Source organism: Amphiura filiformis, chromosome 17, assembly GCF_039555335.1.
Source record: "Amphiura filiformis chromosome 17, Afil_fr2py, whole genome shotgun sequence".
In the NCBI taxonomy this organism is placed as follows: domain Eukaryota; kingdom Metazoa; phylum Echinodermata; class Ophiuroidea; order Amphilepidida; family Amphiuridae; genus Amphiura; species Amphiura filiformis.
Genome location: NC_092644.1, coordinates 62,145,916 through 62,162,008, shown reverse-complemented (window position 1 = coordinate 62,162,008; position 16,093 = coordinate 62,145,916). Strand labels below are relative to the sequence as shown.

Sequence of the window (16,093 nt, the reverse complement as noted above, 5' to 3'; positions counted from 1 at the left end):
TAAATACATTGTAAATACTGTATGATACTTTGTAAATATTGTGTATCGTAATATATTTTGTTGCTATCTTAAGCATACACACTGGAGTATTTTACTGTTAAACTGGATTCAAGGAGTTGGTCTGAAACCGAACATGCACACAGTGTTTAAATTTAATCACCTACCTACACAATTGTTCATAACTAGACGTAGTAAACCTCTTGTTGAAAATTTGAGCAGATCAGGCATTATGTATTTGGCCATTCTCTTGCTTATGCAAGCAGGAGATTGTGAGTTAAACCCAGGGCCCTTTGATGACTCCTGCTCAAAGTTTCCATGTGTTGTTTGTAATTTACCATGTACCTGGGAACAAAGGGCTATTCAATGTGATGAATGCGAGGGTTGGTACCACTCAAGTTGTATGGGAATGAACACACTCAATTACGAAGTGTTAGGAAATTGCAGCATCTCCTGGACCTGTTGTAATTGTGGCCTCCCCAATTTTTCCACCTCACTTTTCTCACAATGGACTCTTGAAACATCAAATAGTTTCTCAAGTTTGAGTAATGTTACTGAAGATGATGTTGTGCCTCTTAGTCCACCTGTAGCTTCATCATCTCCCAAGTGCTCTCTGCCGAAGAAACAGAAACCCACCATCCGTAAGTGTAAAAAGCCCCAACCCAAAAGGCAATTGAAGGTCATGGTGGTAAACTTTCAGAGTGTGAAAAACAAAGTTGCCGGGCTGGCAGCATGTTTAGATATCCATGAACCCGATATTGTCTTAGGGTCTGAAACTTGGTTAAACCCAGATGTGGGTAGTAAAGAACTATTTCCAGGTAACTACACAGTGATTAGAAAAGACCGTAAGGACTCACACGGTGGAGTTTTAATTGCACTGAAAAACGACCTTGTATTTACCCATAAACCGGACCTTGATGCAAATTGTGAAATCTTATGGGCTCAAGTGCAATTGGTAGGTTGTAAAACATTAACCATATGCTCCTTCTACAGGCCACCAGATAAGAAGGAGTCCCAGTACCTGCAAGAGTTACATGATTCATTGGCAAAGATAGAAAATCCTAATGAAGGGATACTCTGGTTGGGAGGAGATTTTAATCTCGGTGATATCAATTGGACCGATCAATCGATCAGACCTGGTCCAAACCCCAGGAGTGTATGTCAGCAATTAATTGACATAGCTAATAATTTTAACCTGGAGCAAGTTGTGAACAAGCCTACCCGTAATCAAAACATCTTGGATCTCTTCTTTGTCAATAATGAAACTCTTGTTGAGAAGTCATGTGTTTTCCCTGGTATTAGTGATCATGACGGAATTCCCGTTATCACCATGAACCTTAGCCCTAAAAGATGTAAGCAAAAACCTAGAAAAATATACCTCTTTCATAAAGCCAACTTAGAAGGAATGAAATGTGAGCTCAAAGAATTTGGTGATGAATTTGTGAAAAGAACACACACGAAGAGTCAGTAGAAATTCTCTGGTCACAGTTCAAAGAAAATCTGTCGTCCACCATGGACAAGTTCATTCCATCCAAAGAGGTAACCAGCCGGAATAAAGTACCTTGGATCAATAGTAAGGTGAAAAGATCTCAGAAACAAAAGCAAAGAGCTTATAATAAAGCCAGAAAGAGTAATAATCAAGAGGATTGGGACTTATTTAAAGAAAAACGTAAGGACACACACCGGGTGACAAGAACCTCCCATAGAAGATATATCAGAGATTTTTGCATGGAATCAAAAAAACAATTTTGGTCCTTCGTTAAGAACTTGCGCAATGATACTACTGGTATTCACACCCTCAAAAACCAGGGTGTCATGGAGACTGATAATACCAAAAAGGCTGAGCTTTTGAACGCTCAATTCAAATCCGTTTTCACAAAGGAAAACATGACCACGATGCCTGAGTTTGAATCCAAAAACACTTCCTCTATTTCCAATATTGTGGTCTCAGTGAATGGCGTTACAAAATTACTTGCAAATTTAAATCCCAATAAGGCCACATAAACACCGCGTGTTTTGAAGGAGTTTGCTCCTGAAATTTCGCCCATCCTTGCCTTTATTTATCAAGCATCCCTTGATTCAGGGGTCTTGCCCAATGACTGGAAAAATGCAAACATCTCACCAATTCACAAGAAGGGGGAGAGAACCAAGGCAAGCAATTATAGGCCTGTTTCTCTCACCTCAGTTCCATGTAAGGTATTAGAACACATCGTTCATTCGCATATCATGAGTTTCTTAGATAAGCATAGCATTCTTACAACATCGCAACACGGTTTCAGAAAAGGCCACTCCTGTGAGACACAGTTGATTCAGACCATCCATGATTTTTCATATTCCCTTAACAACAAAACTCAAACTGACGCCATAATCATGGATTTTTCCAAAGCGTTTGATATGGTACCGCACAATCGTTTACTACTCAAATGCTCTCAATATGGTGTTAATGGAAAAGTAATGGATTGGTTGTCTGCATTTTTAAAAAATCGCAACCAACGTGTCGTTGTGGGAGGAGATTTTTCCGGCTGGGCAAGAGTGGAGTCTGGGGTCCCGCAAGGAACGGTCCTGGGCCCACTCTTGTTCCTTATTTACATCAATGATCTGCCGGATAATCTACACTCTACTGTACGTCTCTTTGCGGACGATTGTGTGATTTACAAAAATATCAAGTCGTCGCAAGATGCCCATAGTCTCCAAAACGATCTGGAGACACTATCATCATGGGAGAGCCGTTGGCAGATGAGTTTCAATCCAGACAAGTGCTTTGTTTTAAGAATACCAGCATCTAGAGCTCCGATAATTACCAAATACAAACTTGGGTCTACCATTCTTCAAGAAACCACTCAACACAATTACCTGGGGGTAGAGATTCAGCAAGACCTGAAATGGAACTCACACATAAATAAGATAACATCCTCCGCTAGTAGAACACTTGGTTTTGTGCGTAGAAACCTAGGGGCATGCACGAGAGATACTAAGAAAGCTGCATATACAGCTTTAATCAGACCAACACTAGAATATTGCTCGGCAATATGGGATCCATATTCAAAAGAACTCATACAGAAGGTGGGGAAAATCCAACGTAGATCAGCCCGTTTTATACACAACAACTACGATTGGAAGGAGAGTGTTACAGATCTCATGCGTAAATCCGAATTGGACATGTTATCAACAAGACGTAAAATTTCAAGACTCTGTATTCTACACAAGGCCATAGGGGGGCACTTAGCATTACCAGTGCAAAACTACTTACGGCCGACCCAGAGGCTCACTCGCAGATCAGCACAAGGAGCATATATCGAACTCCACACCAGAATTGACAGTTATAAGTACTCTTTTGTCCCCAAAACTGTAAGGGACTGGAATAGCATTCCATCCAACATAACCAACATCCCAGATCCTGAACACTTTAAGATCACATTGGGGGACTTCGTCCGAGTACAGGATCGAACCATTCATGACATTAGGGACTAAAAAAGTCCAAACAGCGCACACCACTATTCCTATTGCGTCTTGTTCCTACGAGGGATGTTGCATAGTATCCAAGAAGAAGAAGAAGATTAAAAAGAACATGTATCAATGAGGGCCTGCTTGAAAAGCAGTGCTTGTCACTGAAGCAGTATAACCCTCAATAAAGAAAGAATAAATAATAATAATAATAATAATAATAATAAATAATAATCGTTATATATGATGTGCAGTTAATATTCATATTTTCTTTTATACAGAGGATGCTTCAGTTTTGACAGGAAAAATATTTTCTTGAAAACCCTCACTCGGTTATTTTAAAAGGTAACCACGCTTCCCTAGAATGTGCAATAAATTAGCATTAAAATTTTTCTTATTCTAACAGCAAGCGTTTCTAAAATGTAGTATGGCGAATTGTGGTGTAGTGTACACCTAACCTCTTGGATGTTGTTCTACAATTGGTCATGAATACCGATTGCGCTCCTTAAGGAGTGAGACCTGGACAGATAAAAGTATTGATGACTCTGAACTTATGATAAGTGGTTATAATTTTTGTCGTCTTGATAGAAGTAATGGGATGACTCATGGTGGTGTAATGTGTTATGTAAAAGAAAATTTATGTTTTAAAGAAAATGTTGATATTCATGATGATGAGGTAGAGGCAATTTTTATTGAAATCAACTTACCTAACACCAAACCTGTTGCTGTAGGTACTATTTATCGACCACCCGATTCTACTGTTGATTATATTGATAAAATGAATGTTTTGTTTCAAAAGTGCAATGATATTTATGAAGATGTGTATATATTAGGTGATTTTAATTTGGATGTTGCAAAAAAATGTGATTCTAAAAAAGTATCCAATCTTGCAAAAAATTCCCAAATGTGTCAGCTCATTAATGATTACACTAGAATTACTGATAAAAGTAGAACTATAATTGATTTGATCTTTGTGTCTTGTCCAGAATTGGTCATTTCGTCAGGTGTACATAGTCTAGGACTTAGTGATCATTCATTAATATATGTTGTTCGTAAACACAAACAAATTAAATTGCCTCCAAGAACTGTCACATCAAGAAACTTCAAAAATTTTCATGAATCACACTTTGTGAACACAATTCAGAATATTGATTGGGAACAAGTAAACTGTATTGATGATGTTGATGATGCTTTATCTAAGTGGCAATCATTGTTTAATGAAGCATGTGATAAACATGCACCTTTTAAAACTAAGCGTATAAAGGGACGTCTCCCTGAATGGGTAGACAGTAATTTTCTTAAATTGTGTAAGGATAGAGATTATTTGTATGCCAAGGCTCATAAAACCAATGACCCTGATGATTGGGAAAAGGCTAAGTCAGTCAGAAATAGAGTTAATAATATGAAATTTTATTTGAAGAAGAAGCACTTTGAAAGGGCAATTAATGATAATGTACAATGTACATTGTACATGATAGTAAAAAGTTATGGAAAACACTTAAAAAAGTAATTCCAAGTAAAAATAATAAGCCAACTGTGCCTAACATTATAAGCCAAAATGGTAATATTGCCACAGGTAAAGACACTGCTGACTCATTTAATCAATTCTTCACCTCAGTAGGTGAAGAACTTAGCAGACAATTTGATAATGTTGATATCACCTGCCCATGTAATGATGGGAAAAGTAGTATATTTCGATGTAACCATAGTGAGAGTTTTAGATTCTATTCTGTATCTTATGATTTTGTATATAATCAAATATGTAATATGGATAATAATAAGTCACCAGGTTTAGATAAATTCAATGTAAAACTACTCAAATTGGCCGCACCTTATGTGTCAAAAGCACTTGCTCATATTTGTAATATTTCTTTAAACAGTTCCAAATTTCCTAATGAATGGAAGAAAGCCAAAGTTACTCCAATTTTAAAATCTGGTGATAAGAATAATGTAAACAATTACAGGCCAATATCTGTCTTACCAATTATTTCGAAGATTATAGAGAGAACTGTTCATAACCAATTATATGATTATCTTTGTAGTAGAAATATCCTTTCGGACTCTCAATCTGGTTTTAGATCCAATCATTCTACAACAACAACTTTACTAGATGTTCAAGATTATATTCTTAATAATATGGACAATGGTTTTGCAACAGGAGTTATATTTTTGGATTTAAAAAAGGCTTTTGATACAGTGAATCATGAAATTTTAATTAATAAACTTGCTGAATATGGTATTAAGGGTAATGAACTTGGTTGGTTTAAATCATACCTAAGTAATAGGGCTCAAGCTGTGCATGTTAATTCTTTTCTGTCAGATTTCAAAACTTATAATACTGGAATTCTGCAAGGCTCAATCTTAGGTCCTCTGCTATTTATAATTTTTGTCAATTGTTTACCTAATGTTGTAACTTGTAAGACAGTAATGTATGCAGATGACACTTCTCTTATGTGTAAAGCAAAAAATGCTGATGACTTAAAAATGCAACTTGAATCTAACCTAAAAACTGTCGCTAACTGGTTTAAAGCTAATAAGCTCACATTAAATACTGACAAAACTAAGTTTATGATTTTTGGAACTAATCATACGCTTAATCATTACAATGACATAACTCTCACATTTGATGACAAAATTATTGAAAGAGTTGATGTTTTCAAATATCTTGGTATTAAGTTTGATAGTAATATGTCTTGGTCATCACACATTGATTATGTATCTGGAAATGTTTCCAAGAGAATTGGTGTTGTAAAACGTGCAAAGTATTTCCTACCTCATAAAACCTTAGTTATGCTCTCTAATGCTCTTGTAATTCCACACTTCGACTATGCCAGCAGTGTTTGGTCTAATTGTTCTGCAACCAATCAATATCAGCTTCAAGTACTTCACAACAGATTAGCTAGAACAATTCTCTTCGCTGATATTAGAACACCAGTAGATGAAATGTTAAATTCTTTAAATTGGATTAGACTTTCTGATAGATGGTCTAATCACATGATTTTTCTTACCTTTAAATGTATCAAAAATATGTGTCCTGAATATTTATGTAATCAATTTGACTTTGTTCATAATGCTCATGATCACATTACAAGGAGTCATTCTTCAAACACATTGATTGTGCCTAAATATAATTCTAACAGTGGTAAACGTACATTTATTGTAAGAGCTGCAAACTTATGGAACAATTTGCCACCATCATTTCGTGTAAACCTTGAAACTATGTCTTTGCATCAATTCAAGACAAGCATCATTACTACTGCTGAATTACATGTATAATCATTTATATTGTATGTATTTTTAGATTTATATCGTTCATGTACTTGAGATACATTTATTTTCTTTCACACTTATTATTGATGTTTTTATATAAATTACTAAATATCATGTTATTTTGTAAATAATCTGTAAAAATGTTGTAAATATCATTGTATGAGGGCCTGCTTGGAAAGCAGTGCTTGCCACTGAAGTAGTTTAAATCCCTCAATAAAGATTTCACAAATCAAAAAAAAAAAAAAAAAAAAAGGTGAAGTCACAGCAAAAAAAAATCAAATTCCCATTTTTGATGGAAATTTTGCGACCTTGAGCATTTTGAGCTTAATTGGTCTATAGCAGGTTATTTTTACAGAGTTCCCTTTTTAAAGGACAATATCTCAACAACTAAACCAGTTATGACCTCAGGGCTGATTACTAGCTCGTCATAAATGGACAGTAGTAAAACAATAGGATATTTATATCTACCAGAAAACGTTTCAAAAGGTAGAAAAGGGCCAAATTTTTAAAAATCTTTCCTGTGTGGCTTATCACCCCTTTTAAAACTTGGCCGTAATAACATGAAGAACGGGTCATAATGTTTACATGCAACAATTTGCACTTAAAATTTTAAGACTGTTCAAAATCCGTGCATCAAACTTAAAACCTGAAATAGCATAAACAAACCTAGGTTAATACTGCAAATGTTGATACCCCATTTGTCTCTACAGCTCAAAGTTTGTAACCATGATGACTGCTTGAATGAAAAAGATGTATTTTCAAAAGTTGCACTAAAAAGCTACTCAAGTCAGTGTACCATGACATTCTCATCATGCCTTTTTTCATTCAAAGGGTCACCATGGCAACAAATTTTGGGCTATTAAGACAAATGAGGCATCAAAAGTTTCAAAACAAAACTGGATTTCCTTTTGCTGTTTCAGTGTAAATTTTGATGCATAAATAAAGTGGGTAATTACTTTTTGGTAGATGTTTATATTCCCGACCGCACAAACTGTATGCTCTGAAGTACAATACATCTGCTCCAACTAAGCGTGTATTTAATGCATGTCAATCAGCGCACACAAAATATATAAAGGTGTTTAAATATTATCATTTTGGTATTATGCCTGGTGTGTGGTGTATGTGTTCTGATGTGTGTCTCGCCGGAAAACTCCAACTGTCTGAAAGATGTGGTGTTTGGGTGGTAAGATTATCAGTATTTTATATATCACTGATTAACTATTTACTATAGCGATACTACAATTGTATTTGTCTATGTCATTCGAAAACTTTTTAGCTCAGTTTTATTGTAGATTCATTCCCAGCAAACACAAAACGTTTTCGACATCAGTCGCAAAAAGTTAGAAAAGGTTGCCAGAAAACGTTTAAATGTCGGGTTATATAAAGAACATATAAAGGGTATACAACGTTCTCATGAGATTCAAAAATATTTGTTGATAACCTACTGCAAATATTCTAACATAATGTTATTTAAATGTTGACAAAATATTTGGCAAAAAATATTTTACAATAACACTTACATATTGTTGTAGAGTGTTTTCATATAAAATGTATTAAAACGTTTTCATGACCTTTATAGAACCCGACATTTAATGTTATTAAAACGTTTTATCTTAACCAAAACCCATAATATAACATGTTTAAAACGTTTTAAAAACATTGTTGTGTTTGCTGGGTTACGTCGTTTTTTAATTTGTTGATGACGGTGAGATTTTTTTCAGAATTAGTAAAATTTAACGAGTAAAGCTAACTAATATCCACAAAAAAACTAACAAAACATATTGTGACTAAAAGAATCAGAGTCAATTAACTTGTGAGCATAATCAAGACAATATTTTCCTCTATTTTGTGTGAGTCTCGCAAGTGCGCAAATTTGGAGCGTGATTTTGATTCTTGTTAAGATATTTTATATATGTTTCAATGTTTCTTTGTATTTGTCCAAACAATCAACACTTAATGAAGAAGATGGCTGTAAAATGCCCACGAATGATCACAGGGAATGATCATATTTAGAAAATGGTTCCAATATGTCATGAATAACATTCATCATAGTGGGTTTTTTTAAAAATATTTTTATAGCCAACCGAATTGGGGATCGCTCATTGTTATGCGTGATCGTTTTCCTCTCCATGATGACTTCTGTTAATGGTGATATAATATATCGAGATGCTGAAGAGCCGACTGAAGGCGACGTACGGTTAGTTGATCCAGGCGATGGATGCACCAGTAAGAATGGTTGTGGTAGAGTTGAAATATTCCATGACAACCAATGGGGAACAGTGTGCAACGATTACTGGGATTTAGACGATGCGACTGTTGTACAGGCTGAGTCAAAAAGAAGTAAACCCATGTTTGAGGGGCTGTAACTCGGGATCTGCAAGGAATTTGCTATAAAAAAAAACACTGGAAAGGGCAAATTCTACCCGTCTAAATAAAAAAAAAAGAATTCTTGCAATTGCTCATAGCAAACTAAAGTTATACTCATTTGAATACAACAACCCGTTTTTGTAGCTGCACACGGCTGATTGATTTTGATCCATTTCAATTTCGACGAATCAGCAAAGTGCTATCAGGATTTATTGTTGAAAAAACTACTTTTGCTTTTAATTAATATTCAACAAAGTCCATGACAGTACTATAGTTTGTAGGGATATCAATTCAAGTCTTTACGAACGATCCGACAGAAGCTTGATTGGGGAATGTTGGGTAAAGGATTGAGCTGATCTTTGGTCTTGCTGTAATGCATGTCTAACTCTAGCAATGTTTACTTGTGATCTAGCAGTTCGTGGTCTGTCTGAAGCTTCCGACTGTCTGTTACTTAGTGTCCCATGCACATTGAGTTTGTTCACATTCTTATATACTGCTCCCTTACATGAAACCCGGTTAGCTGTAGGAAATCGGAGACGAAAAAGACGCTGAACTTCAGTGGGACTCTTATTTTCTTAGTTTCATGATCTTCATGATACTTAAACGTGCGCTCCCGTGCGGTAAATTGTGGTGCCATGTTGTCATTTATCCCGTGTTATTATAATGTAGTGCAATGAGCTAAAATTCATACTGAAAAGAGCCCTTTAACATGTAGGAATTATTGATCGAAACCACACCTGCCACAGAACTTTATTTGCATTTGAATATCGCGCCTTACCAATCAATATAATAGGTAGGCCCTACTTGGGAAGTGAAACCGTGTGCAGCTACAAAAATGGGTGGCTGTATTCAAATGAGTATAACTTGAGTTTGTTGTGAGCAATTGCAACAATTCATTTTTTATTTAGACGTGTAGAATTTGCTCTTTCCAGTGGTACTTTCATTTTTAGCAGATTCTTTACAGATCTCGAGTTACAGCCCCTCAAACATGAGTTTACTTCTTTTTGACTCAGCCTGTATGTCGTCAGCTAGGTTATCCTGCAGCTTTGAAGGCCTCTATATACAAAGATGTTAGTGGTAGTGAAAGAGGTCCTATTTGGATGGATAATGTTAGGTGTGATGGTATTGAATCTAGACTTACTGATTGCGTATTTTATCCATGGGGATCACATAACTGCTTTGTCAACCACACAGAGGACTCAGCAGTTGAATGCCAAGTAGGAGGTGAGCAAAGTGAACATTCCCATATCTGTTACATGTACATTTATTTATAAGGAATTTAAGGACTCTTCGCGTAAGCAATCGAGGCTGTTCCAAGTACGAATGAGGTGATACTATTATCTTATTATTTTCATTAATGCCATAACATTCTTATCCTTGCAACAGCTGTAAAGGGTGACGTGCGTTTGATTGAACACGAGAGTCAACCTCACGAGAATGAAGGAATTCTTCAATTGTATAATGGTGATAAATGGAATTACGTTTGCAATCCTGACTGGGGCATTACCGAATCTCTCGTAGTATGCCGTCAGCTTGGTTACACCGCTGCAACTGACTTTTACAACCCATCTCCCAGTGATGAACCGAAAAGGGTGTGTGAAGGAAACGAAGCCACACTAAGTGAATGTTCTATCGAGTATATGGGAAAAAATTGTCATTTTAAAAACACCGTCAATGTAACATGTAGTAAGACTATTCCAGGTAAGTGTACAGGGTGTAAAAATAAACTTTATACAATTTCATTTTGACTTCTCAAGAAAAAACTAAAAAAAGTTATGGAGCAAATGTTATATGCAATACAATAAGTAATATCTTGGCTAAAAGAAGAAGTTTAGTTGGTTTCTTTACTATCTAGGGTTCAAATGTTATGTCTGATTAATTAAATCGTCCAGAAAACGTGTTGGGCCACTTTTGCCATGTTTGAATCGCGTAGATTATGCTTATCGTGCATTAAACATCAAAGAGCTGACACAAAAAAATTATAAGTGGTGTTTCTTCATATAATTAACATGAATAATAATATGATATTTCTTTAAAATCTATAAATGAAGTCATGAAATTTCTTTCAGATTATCTTATCCTGAGATATCATTGGTAAAAACTGAGAACAGTTTTTGCATCCATAAGTACAAAACAATAAAACTTTGTAATTAAGTTCAGCTGGACTTCTAGCTGTTCTGGGGCGACTACTATTGCCAGCATTGTTAACAAGTGGCCCAGGCGGTTTTAAGACTAGGTTACATAATTGGCCATATCTTCACTTGTATACCATCGATTTTATTGGAACAAAGCTTATCTGGTGGTTAAAGAAATGATCATGATAGACATATAAATATCAAACCAAAAAATAAGCGGCATACTTGTGTCATTCTATTTTCAAAATTGTACAAATTATATTTTTATACCCTGTAGTATTTGTTATTGTGAGATTCGAAGCTTCTCTAACCAGAAGACTCATTACTGTAGAATTAAATATCACATTTGTAACTACTTTCATGTTTACAAGTTTTATTAAATTTGTAATAAACTAAGGATCACTCACAACGTCATTTACTTATTGTTTCACTCCTATAGATTCCCTGGCGGATGCATTGTACAATCCAGCTAACTACAGATATAGACCGTTTAGAACCGACAATCCTGTATTTGAAAACAAACAAGTAACACTGCAAGTTATCAGGGAAAGGTATGATAAGATAATCCTAAATTGTAACATTTCTCTATAAATCTTGAAGAATATTTTTGACTTAATCTTGAAGAATGTCAATATTTTTTATTCCCTGATGAGCTTGGCGCTCATTGTAATAAAAGTACTGTAGCGTCTAATGCACGAGCCCCGCAAAGGGGGGGGTGATTTAGAAACACATCTCAGTACAAGGTCATTATTTTGTATAATTTCTCGAGCAACAAGTGATAGTCATTTATTGCCCTATTGCACACAAGAGAAAGAAAACATGATTTTTGCTATTTTTATAACAAAATTGTCACTAACAATGTTGGAAAATACAAGCAAATACAATTATATAAATGCATCAACCTGCAAGAAAAATGAAAGCGTCCGAAAACATTGCGCGTAGTACGCGGAGTTCGCGCCCTTGCAGTATACACACTTAATGCATGTTCGCATTTTCACACAGTATATTGTGCTCATCTTCACATGACAGCTACACATGGCAGCTATTGCACTTACTCACTTCTGGCACTGAGCAGTCGATGTTTATATGAATCGTTACGCAAGAATGTTAGATATTATTATGGTGCTTGAGGATGTATGCGTTTTCATAGTAATGCTTAAAAAAAAGACTTAAGTTGATTAAAAATGTGAAAGAATTTTGATTGATTTTGATACAAACAAACTCAACAATATTTTAATTTTCTTGTTTTCACTGTTTGTAGCAGATGTAAAAAAAATGAAAAAGTGTCAATTTTGCCGGGCTTATTGCACATTTTGCCGATTACAACCTTGATTTTCACGCATAAAAAACAAACCAAGAAATAAAAAGCTGGTAAAAACACTTTACATACATTTGAAGCGATCAAGCAAAATCAATGGAACTCGGAAATATTGATTTTGAGATATAGCCAAACAAAGGAAATGTTTCCTTTTGTTTTTGGTAACTCTTTAATTGCTCATACCTTTGGAACTTGTTCAATTTCAATGGGGTTTTCTGCAAAATGCAGCTTTGTGAATGTTTTTTACTGTAAGAAACTGAAAATTTAATATTTCCAATTTTGCTTAATCGCATCACATATTATTTCACACCATAATTTTTCAGCATTGGTGTATGTGTGGGTGCTATTCCGGCTGATATTACGTGCAAGGATATAGGCGAAAGTACTTCATCCCCCAGGACACCATTACTTATTACAAAATGCGACAGGCGTTTGGGTTTTCTTTGTAATCCAGAGACTGACCCAGTTTGCCGAAACTATATTATCATAGTCAGGTGTCCGAAGCCAGATCAAGAAGGTAATTAGGACAACTTTTCTGAAGGGGGGAACTAAATCAATTACACAATCACATTGATTATATTCACTTTTCAGGTATTTTTTGTTCTATGCATCACAGCAACAAGACCAATCAATTTGTGAAAATACAATATGCATTACACTCTAAAACTGCTTAATTAACCAACCAGTCCTTATTTTTTAAATTAACCTTAGCTGAAAAAGGGGAAATAACACACATACCCTAGATAACCAAATTATTGCATCAGGTAAAGTTCACTTTCTGGAAAACTGGACTGAGCAAGGTCATTTGACATAACTGATTTTCCATCTGGGTCATATATTGGCTGTATAACAAACTGGTAAACTGGTCATTTCAGGGACATTCTTTTGTTAACTAAATCTGTCATATCACGAAAAATTGCTAAAAAATATAGAGGCACATGTAGCGTAAGGACAGTTCCTGGGTGTGCAGATATTATCTTGTATTATTTAATTATAAACAGGTTTGTTACTTTTCATAATAAATGTAAAGGAAATTTTGAATCATTCTATAATTGTGGCGTTCCAGCCTGATATGCTACTGACTGATGACTACTCCAAAGTACTTATTGATATTTTTACAATACACATTGATTCAGGAGCCCCTGCATTGTGTACTGATGAGAATGATTTCGAATACGCACCTGGAGAAACAATACCCGACGCTAAGGACTGCTATGCTTGGTAAGTCCTTTGCACCCATAGGATTTGATTTTTGGGGTTTTGTGACGTTTTCTCGGCTAGCTACTCAAAAAATGTTCTTGTGATGTCGAACTGCTACTTTATCATCTGCATATTTTCATTTAGCGCACAAAAATCTCACAATTGCTCAATGGAAAATGCGCCCATATGAGATCATATTCAAACCACATATTTGAACCAAATTAAAAAAATGGCTATAAGTTGGACTGGGGAATGACTTCTTAAGTATCCAAAATCCACCACAGTTCCACCATCCGTGGTTCTCACGTAATTATGCGGATGCAGATGCATCTTCCTTTTAAAACAGATTTAAACTAAAATAATGCAAACTGTGATGCCCGGTAGAATATATTATTAAAAATGAATAGGGCCTATATTCTCATAACGTTTACAGCACGTGTTCTTCTGAGGGTGACTGGCTTTGTGACTATAATTCAAACTATTGCAAACGTAAGTCGTTAGATCTTAATAGCCATGGTCAGGGGCGCACTGGGGCTACCGAGCCGGGGGCGGGGCAAAAATTTACATTGTCCCGCTTAAATATTATAATGCTAAAATGGACCAAACTGAGAACAATTGTGGGGCCGCGCCAAAGAAAGATGTCTCTGTATTTCGAGAAGGGACATGCCCCGATCGGCACGCCTCTGCAAATGGTGCATTGAAATGTTATGTAATTTGAATGGTTGTGGTAGTGGGGTTGCTTGTCCCGTAGTTTGCTAGTTTGTTGTTCTTTGTAGGGCTATTGATGGTGTCTTTGGTGATGCTAGTGTTTGTAGTGGAAGTGGTGGTGTTTGGAGTGGTTGGTTGTGGGTTTGGTAGCGGTGGACGCCGTGGCATTGGTGTGGTGTTTGTAATGGTGGTGTTTGGAGAGATTGGTGGTGGTTTTTCGGTTTTATGTGGTTTGGTATTTATTGTAGTGGTGTGGGGTAATGGTGGTAATGGTGTGGTTTGATGCTGGTTGTGGTTGTGCTGGTGTTTGTGGTAGTGGACTGTTATTTGTGGTGTTTGTGGTGGTACTAGTGATTAGGGGCTGTGCAATAATTATGAGCCCTGGGGAGGGTAAAATTGGGGGCAAGAAATTTTGGCGAGCCAAAGGGGGGCAAGCAAATTTTGGCAAGCCGAGAGGGGGGCAAGCGATTTTTGGCACACATTCATGGGGCGCCTTTTAAATAAAACGCGCTAAAAAGGCTTAGGAAAACGGTACAGAAACGCTTAAATATGCAAATTTTCCTGCTCGCTGCGCTCGCAACATGTATATGGACCATTTAAGATTTGGAAATTGGGATCCCAACAATTTAGCATGTTCAAGGAGGGGGCAAAGAATTTTTGGCGGGCCGAGAGGGGGGCAAGCGATTTTTTGCGGGCCAAGAAGGGGGGAAAGTGATATGTGGCGAGCGGTTTGGAAATTTTACCCCCCCCGGGCTCATAATTATTGCACAGCCCCTTATAGTTGTGGTGGTGGTGTTTGTGGTGGTGCTAGTGATTATAGTTATGGTGGTGTTTGGAGTGGTTGTAGTCGTAGTGCTGGTTGTGGTATTTGTAGTGTTGATGGTTTGGTGGTGGTTAGGTGGTGGTGGTGATGGTGATGGTGATGGTGAAACCAAATGATAACGAGAATGACTGTAACTATATTCCATAATCTTATATAACGTATTTTAAACACATCTACATGTTTTTTGCGACATAATTAGTTTCCTTTTCTGCTTTTAAGAAACGGGGCCTCCACCTCTGCAACATGAGTGTTATCGAGAATGTGAATACCCACCTAGAAATATGACGTGCGATTTCGGAGTTTGGGAAATTGAATGGTTTGTCGGGGGTAGTTCTGAATTCTGCACGGACTGTCTCTTTCAATACAGCAAGATCAATGAAACATATGACAACAGTGGAACCGAAGAACAAACATGCCCACAATGTATGCAGCTAGATGGGTTTCCACGCGCAGCCGCAGTGGTTAATAGGATGGTTCCTGGACCATCTGTGCAGGTAAGGGCAGCAACAGTATTTTATGCGCAACATAAATAAAGTTGTAGTTCTCACACGAATGCCTAACAACAACACACTGTTTGTATAAGTTAACAAAATTTAAATCTTTAATGAAAAGTGGAATACGATTGGACAAGATTCGTGCATATAAACATGAATAAATGAGTGAATGTTCTTAGTCATCCAGTAGTTTCAAACAGAGTTTTGGAATTAAATCTAATACTGGAACTTACTTTTTGCAACTATTGCGACGTGACCAGTCCAACGGGACAGTTGCCTGGTGAAGTCTGGTGATTCCAGACGCAACGTCGCAATAGTTGCAAAAAGTAAGTTCCAG

At 36.4% G+C, this 16,093-nt stretch overlaps 1 long non-coding RNA gene across 1 annotated transcript; it reads left to right on the top strand.

Moving 5' to 3' along the window:
• Positions 1–13,710: 13,710 nt before the first annotated feature.
• LOC140138488 (uncharacterized) lies at positions 13,711–15,689 on the top strand. The gene is made up of 3 exons (XR_011857015.1): positions 13,711–13,752; positions 14,165–14,220; positions 15,482–15,689. It is a non-coding gene; the product is annotated as an uncharacterized lncRNA (long non-coding RNA).
• The last annotated feature ends 404 nt before the right edge of the window (positions 15,690–16,093 follow it).